At 53.2% G+C, this 6792-nt stretch overlaps 1 long non-coding RNA gene across 1 annotated transcript in view; it reads left to right on the top strand.

Moving 5' to 3' along the window:
* Window positions 1-501: 501 nt before the first annotated feature.
* The window catches only part of LOC138489035 (uncharacterized), a 28369-nt gene continuing 22078 nt past the window's right edge, over window positions 502-6792 (top strand). Inside the window, exons 1-2 of the long non-coding RNA XR_011274745.1 lie at window positions 502-569; window positions 667-716. This is a non-coding gene — a long non-coding RNA (uncharacterized lncRNA). The remainder of the gene's footprint in view (window positions 570-666; window positions 717-6792) is intronic.

Here is a 6792-nt window from a genome sequence, read left to right as displayed (position 1 = left end):
ATCCACTTGCCATTATTGTGATTGTACATTCACACTGCGTTCTCTGCAAGTTATTTTGCTTCGCATAGAGCGGTGATCCACTTTTCACCCTCACATATACAACATTGTATTTCCCAACGCAATTTGTTTTGCATGACTATACAAAATATATGCACGCTTCATATAAAAATAACGCACTAAGGTTACGATGCGGGTGCAGCTCGTTCTCTAACTAATGTCTTCACGTGATGAAATATGAACGTACAGTAATTGTTAGCCTATTATGTGGACTAGTTCTGCTCTTTTCACTTTACCTTGTGCACGTGTAATTGTTGCACCGTATGCGATTGAATGCACTCTTGATCAATTGATCTGACTGCAATGAAACTGAAAGCGACCCGCCCTTCCCGTTCCCCAGTCTCCATGGGGACACGGGATGCGGGGCACCGGAGCGTCAGCACGTTTGCTGCAGCCCGTGACGCCTTGCGGCGGTTGCTATGGGAACTGAAGAATACAATACACCTCGCACGAGCGCGGCACGCATTCATATGGAAGGCACTTTTCTCCAACAAAGCAAACAGTACGCATAGGTAAGAGAAACTTCCAATTTCACCATCGGTTCACTAAAGCCCTTAGCTGTTCTGAACTCCATACTAAAAAAAGGTTTTGCTAATTTGTTTTTCGCAGTATAGTTACTTGAGGAAAATCTTTTCACACAGAAGCAAAGGGAAGCCAAGGTAATTATGACAATGTTTCAGCACACTACCATTGATATACTATGATGAGAAAAGCAATAGACTGCTAGAATCACATTCACCTTTGGAAATATACATACTGTGACAATTCCTTATTTTTTACGGCATCCTTATCTTCATTTTTTCTTTTTTCTTTTTTTCTTCAAATTACAAATGGTGCTTTCAATTGAGAATACAGCAAGGACACACACAATATGAAGGTACATTATGCAAACAAGTGTATTACATACACAATATAGGTGATGATGTTATGAATATTGGTTTTCACTGCTTCTTATTAATTGGAGTTTTTCTTATTTTTAATTTTTCTTATCTTTCTCGTTTTTTTACAATCCTGCGCACTTGATCACATGTATATTTTCGGTGTGTACTTATTTACTTTATACAACTGGTTTATTTACTTTACATGACTGTTTTCCATGCATATCTTCAATCTTTTACAATTATTGTCCAAATGCACTACGTGTAATTTACTTAATTCCTGGCATATTTGTCTGTATATAATTCGAATACCTAGGCATCGTTAACGCCCTGAAGATAGAGTTTTACTCCGAAATGGATCGGCACTAGAACTAACTACACTTCAATCCTATATTTGCTTCTTTATATAATAAATCTTCTGGTTTTTTAATTACTTTGCAAAGTCTTTACATTTTTTCTGATTGGGAATCCAACCTCAGTTTAATGTTGTTTACATGCAACCAATGAAACTTTTGGAACATATTATAATAGAAGCTATTATCCCACACAGAAAGGTTAAAGCTCATTACGAGCCTTTATGTGAGCGCCAGACTTATAGGCCGATTAATGGAATTAATGTGCTCCGAAAATTGGGCGCAGAGGTGCCAAAACGTGCGATTCGGAGTAAAAGTGCGAAAATCGTAGTGCAACTGTGAAAATCGCAGGGAAACCAGCGCACATCGATTCATGGAAGCCTGTGCGCGAGAAAAATATTGGATGTGCGCTGAAAAAGTGCACGGCGCACGCTGGCGTAAAGGTCATCCAACAGCGTGCGCCACGGCCGCTGGGAAATCGCACATAGCGCGGCGCACATAACAAAATTAGGCAGAACACGGGGCGTAACAATCGGAATGGGGAACAACGCGTGAAAATATGGGCGTCACGGGGGAAGTACAGGAGGCAAGTGCGCGGAACGCCCACACGCTCGCCCACAACTCGTATTCATGGAATCGAATAGGGCAAACTAGCGCACGGTCAAAGACGCGCACAGGGCCAAACAAGTCTGCCACAAGAAAGCAGGCGGTAGCGTCCCTGCACCTGAAATAAATGTGCGCCAAAATGTGCGCTAACAAAAAGCACCTATATACAGCTATGATGAATGATCCATACTGTGGCCCTCTAGGAAAAATGAGGTGCAAAGGGGTATCGACAAACACGGACACCGGCTGTGTGAAAAATAGCATGTGCGTGTATTACGGGGCGCGTGGCAACTTCCACTTGTGATTGGCCACGGTACGTGTATTCCGGGGTGCGCGGGTAGTTTCACAAGCGATTTCAGCAGGGTACGTGTATTCCAAGGTGCGCGGGAAGTTTCACACGTGAATTCTCAGGGTACGTGTAGTTCGGTGTGCGCGTGAAGTTCCACACGCAATTTCAGCAGGGTACATGTACTCCGGGTGCGCGTGAAATTACAGATGCAAATCCAGCAGCCTACGTGTATTTCGGGGGTGCCGGTGAGTCCTACACGTGAATTGGCCGTGTGGGTCCTCCCAGCTGTCCCCTCTACACCCTCCATGGCCCCTGCAGGCGGCCCACACCACAGGGGACTACCCTGCACCCCTGCACATGTCCCGCAGGCAGCCCATCCACCATGGCCATGCCCCCCAGCCAACCCACATGTCACCTTGCACTACTGCCCACCAACTCATGTCCCCCTGCACCCCCACCACCCTGCATCCAGGGGCACCCTCTACCAGGCCCCCACTCCTGTCTCCATGCACCCCCACCCCCTGCATCCAGGGGCACCCTCCACCAGGCCCCCACTTCTGTCTCCCTGCACCCCCACCCCCCTGCATCCAGGGGCACCCTCAACCAGGCTCCCACTCAGGTCCAACTCATGTCCCCCTGCACCCCCACACCCCAGCATCCAAGGGCACCCTCCACCAGGCCCCACTCATGTCCAACTCATGTCCCCCTGCACCCCCACACCCCTGCATCCAGGGGCACCCTCCACCAGGCCCCCACTCCTGTCTCCCTGCACCCCCACCCCCCTGCATCCAGGGACACCCTCCACCAGGCCCCCACTCCTGTCTCCCTGCACCCTCACCCCCCTGCATGCAGGGGCACCCTCCACCAGGCCCCCACTCATGTATCGCTGCACCCCCACCCCCCTGCATCCAGGCGCACCCTCCACCAGGCCCCCACTCCTGTATCCCTGCACCCCCTCCCCCCTGCATCCAGGGGCACCCTCCACCAGGCCCCCACTCCTGTCAACCCTGCAACCTGTTAGGGAGAATTCTCTGTTTAGGCTGAATTTCCTAACCTAGTCAGTCCCCCAGCAGCTTTGCTGGATTTCTGGAGTTTGTTTTTTTCCATCCTGCCAAGAGTGAGACTCTTTTTTCCCACTCTTGGGCATGAATGTGTGTAATTCCTTTGAATGTCAATGTGTTCTTTGGACTATGGGGTCTTTTACCCCATAGGGTCTCATATGTTTTTCTATGTGTGTTACACCGCACCCTCCGTGCCGTACCACTGGACGTCCTAGCGGACCTCCATCCTAGACTCCATACCTGGGGACTGACTACTGTCTCCCCGGGCATGTAAAGTCACCATTGGCTTTACTAGACCTAAATTTACTAACAGAACTAGTACAAACCATCCTATTGTGGACATACTAGTAGGGGTAATTTGATTACTCCTGGGTCTGTTAATCGAGGAGGCACTGTCCCGTCCCCCCTCGTCGAGTTTTGGCTGGTGGCAGTGGAAACTACTTGTTATATTCGACCCCGAATATAACCCTATGGGATTCTTCCCATTGTTGGAGGTTAATACTTTTTCTCGTTAATCTCTAACATACCACCGGTTTATTTATCTTAAATAAATCTATCGGTTGGTATTTTCTGCCAGAACTCGGTTTTTAAAATGGCGTCTGTGTTCGTCTCTGTGACTCCTAAACCAAAGGTTGAGCCCTTTGTTCCACTTTTGGCGGGCCTCTACACAGAGGCCCTCCAAAGTGGTGCCATTCTGTCTGGGTACCACAGGGGGTGTGGGAGGGGGTTTAGGCACCCTGGACTGAGTTGCCTTGCCAACTCAAGTCGCACTCTGGTGTGATTGGTCCAAGTGGTGAGCCACCCCGCTCACCACTTAGCGTGTTTTGAGTGACAGCTAGGCTGAATGAATGGGGGTTTTCTGCATAAATGCAGGGCTTTTGGAACTGGATCTTCAGAAGTCGCCACAGGACCTAAGAAACCGACGAGGGTAAAGCTGAGCCGACCTGCAACGACGACACCTCCGGTGGAGCCCTGCTGAACCGACTCACCACTTCCCGACGACAGAGGAGATCTCCCCGCCGGAGAGTCTCTTCCCCTGACTGGTGGGAACAGCCAGTCCCCTTTGCTTTGTCTTCATTCCTGGACGTAGTGGTCGAATTGCCCGTGCAGAGCACCCCGGCAACTGGATAGCCACTACCCCTGTACCGCGACCAAAAGGTGGTGCCTTGTGACAGAGCACTCCGCGGCTGGTCTCTTCCCTGGTGGTGCAACGATCTGCAACTTTCCTTCGACGACGAGATCATCTCTTCTCTTGGCAAAGACCCGACGTGCATGCACCACCAGGAACAACTGCCCCCGCCGGAGCTGTCCCTCCACAAACAAGGTACCGTGTCCGCCTGGCTTCCCTTGTGTTGGTTAGTGTGAGGTGTCTGAATCCTCGCCTCTCCATTGGGTCGCCTCCAAGCTTTCTCACCTCTCTGTTCCGAACTGGTCCAATCTTTCTATAACAATTTGCAACAAAGACTGGAAGTGCATTTCCACTGTGATACTTTTTGGGACATATCGCCTCGCCTCTCTCCGAGTGGGCCTGGCCTCTGAACTTTGCAATCTACAGTAGACCCTGCCTTACTTGCCTTGCATTTGTTCGTAAAAGTTTTGGTACCGAGTTGATTTCATACCCTGCCTTTTCTCTCCCGTCCTAACGAATACTAGAGTGCCATCTAGGTTAAAGCATTCACCTCTGTCTGTAAATAAGTGGTGCCGTTGAACCTAGACTTGTCGAACTATTGTTAGGGGGATTGATTTTTCTTATAGTAATTGTGCTTGAAGTGGTTACCGTATTAGTGCCAGTGTGTTTTCATAGATCTGTTTTTATAAATAAATAACTATATATCTTTACACCGAAGCCTTGTTCCGTGCTTGCTTGTTCTATTGTGTAAATTGCCCTATCTTGTATACTCCACATACTGCCTAACTCTTCTTGAGGGAAGTCTGACTGCTCAGCCGCAGCTACCAAGTGAATCTGTGTGGTACAGACTGCTACCAAGTGGGTTTACTGCCAAACACCTGTAGTCCTAAATCTTTTGCAGTGGTCCCAGAGGGAACTGCACAGGTTTCCGCCTAACACAACCCCACCCCCTTGCATCCAGGGGCACCCTCCACCAGGCCCCCACTCATGTCCAACTCATGTCCCTCTGCACCCCCACCCCCCAGCATCCAGGGGCAACCTCCACCAGGCCCCACCCATGTCCAATTCATGTCCCCCTGCACCCCCACCCCCCTGCATCCAGGGGCACCCTCTACCAGGCCCCACTCATGTCCAACTCATGTCCCCCTATACCCCGCCCCCCTGCATCCAGGGGCACTCTCCACCAGGCCCGCACTCATGTATCCCTGCACCCCCACCCTCTGCATCCAGGAGCACCCTCCACCAGGTCCCCACTCATGTCCAACTCATGTCCCCCTGCACCCCCACCCCCCAGCATCCAGGGGCACCCTTCACCAGGCCCCCACTCATGTCCAACTCATGTCCCCCTGCACCCCCACACCCCCTGCATCCAGGGGCACCCTCCACCAGGCCCCCACTCCTGACTCCCTGCACCCCCACCCCCCTGCATCCAGGGGCACCTTCCAACAGGCCCCCACTCCTGTCTCCCTGCACCCCCACCCCCTGCATCCAGGGGCACCCTCCACCAGGCCCCACTCATGTCCAACTCATGTTCCCCTGCACCCCCACCCCCCAGCATCCAGTGGCACCCTCCACCAGGCCCCCACTCATGTCCCCCTGCACCCCCACCCCCCTGCATCCAGGGTCACCCTCCACCAGGCCCCCACTCCTGTCTCCCTGCACCCAACCCCCCTGCATCCAGGAGCACCCTCCACCAGGCCCCCACTCATGTATCCCTGCACCCCCACCCCCCTGCATCCAGGGGCACCCTCTACCAGGCCCCCACTCCTATCTCCCTGCACCCCCACCCCCTGCATCCAGGGGCACCCTCCACGAGGCCCCCACTCATGTCCAACTCATGTCCCCCTGCACCCCCACCCCCCTGCATCCAGGGGCACCCTCCACCAGGCCCCACTCATGTCCAACTCATGTCCCCCTGCACCCCAATCCCCCTGCTTCCAGGGGCACCCTCCACCAGGCCCCCACTCCTGTCTCCCTGCACCCCCACCCCTTTGAATCCAGGGGCACCCTCCACCAGGCCCCCACTCATGTATCCCTGCACCCCCACCCCCCTGCATCCAGGGGCACCCTCCACCAGGCCCCCACTCCTGTCTCCCTGCACCCCCACCCCCTGCATCCAGGGGCACCCTCCACCAAGCCCCGACTCATGTCCAACTCATGTCCCCCTGCACCCCCACCCCTCTGCATCCAGGGGCACCCTCCACCAGGCCCCACTCATGTCCAACTCATGTCCCCCTGCACCCCCATCCCCCTACATCCAGGGGCACCCTCCACCAGGCCCCCACTCCTATCTCCCTGCACCCCCACCCCCCTGCATCCAGGGGCACCCTCCACCAGGCCCCCACTCATGTATCCCTGCACCCCCACCCCCCTGCATCCAGGGGCACCCTCCACCAGGCCCCCACTCCTGTCTCCCTGC

This window comes from Ambystoma mexicanum, chromosome 9 (assembly GCF_040938575.1).
Source record: "Ambystoma mexicanum isolate Mex_15411 chromosome 9, UKY_AmexF1_1, whole genome shotgun sequence".
Lineage (NCBI taxonomy): Eukaryota > Metazoa > Chordata > Amphibia > Caudata > Ambystomatidae > Ambystoma > Ambystoma mexicanum.
The sequence above is the reverse complement of the archived record's forward strand: the minus strand, read 5'-3'. Positions and strand labels throughout refer to the sequence as shown.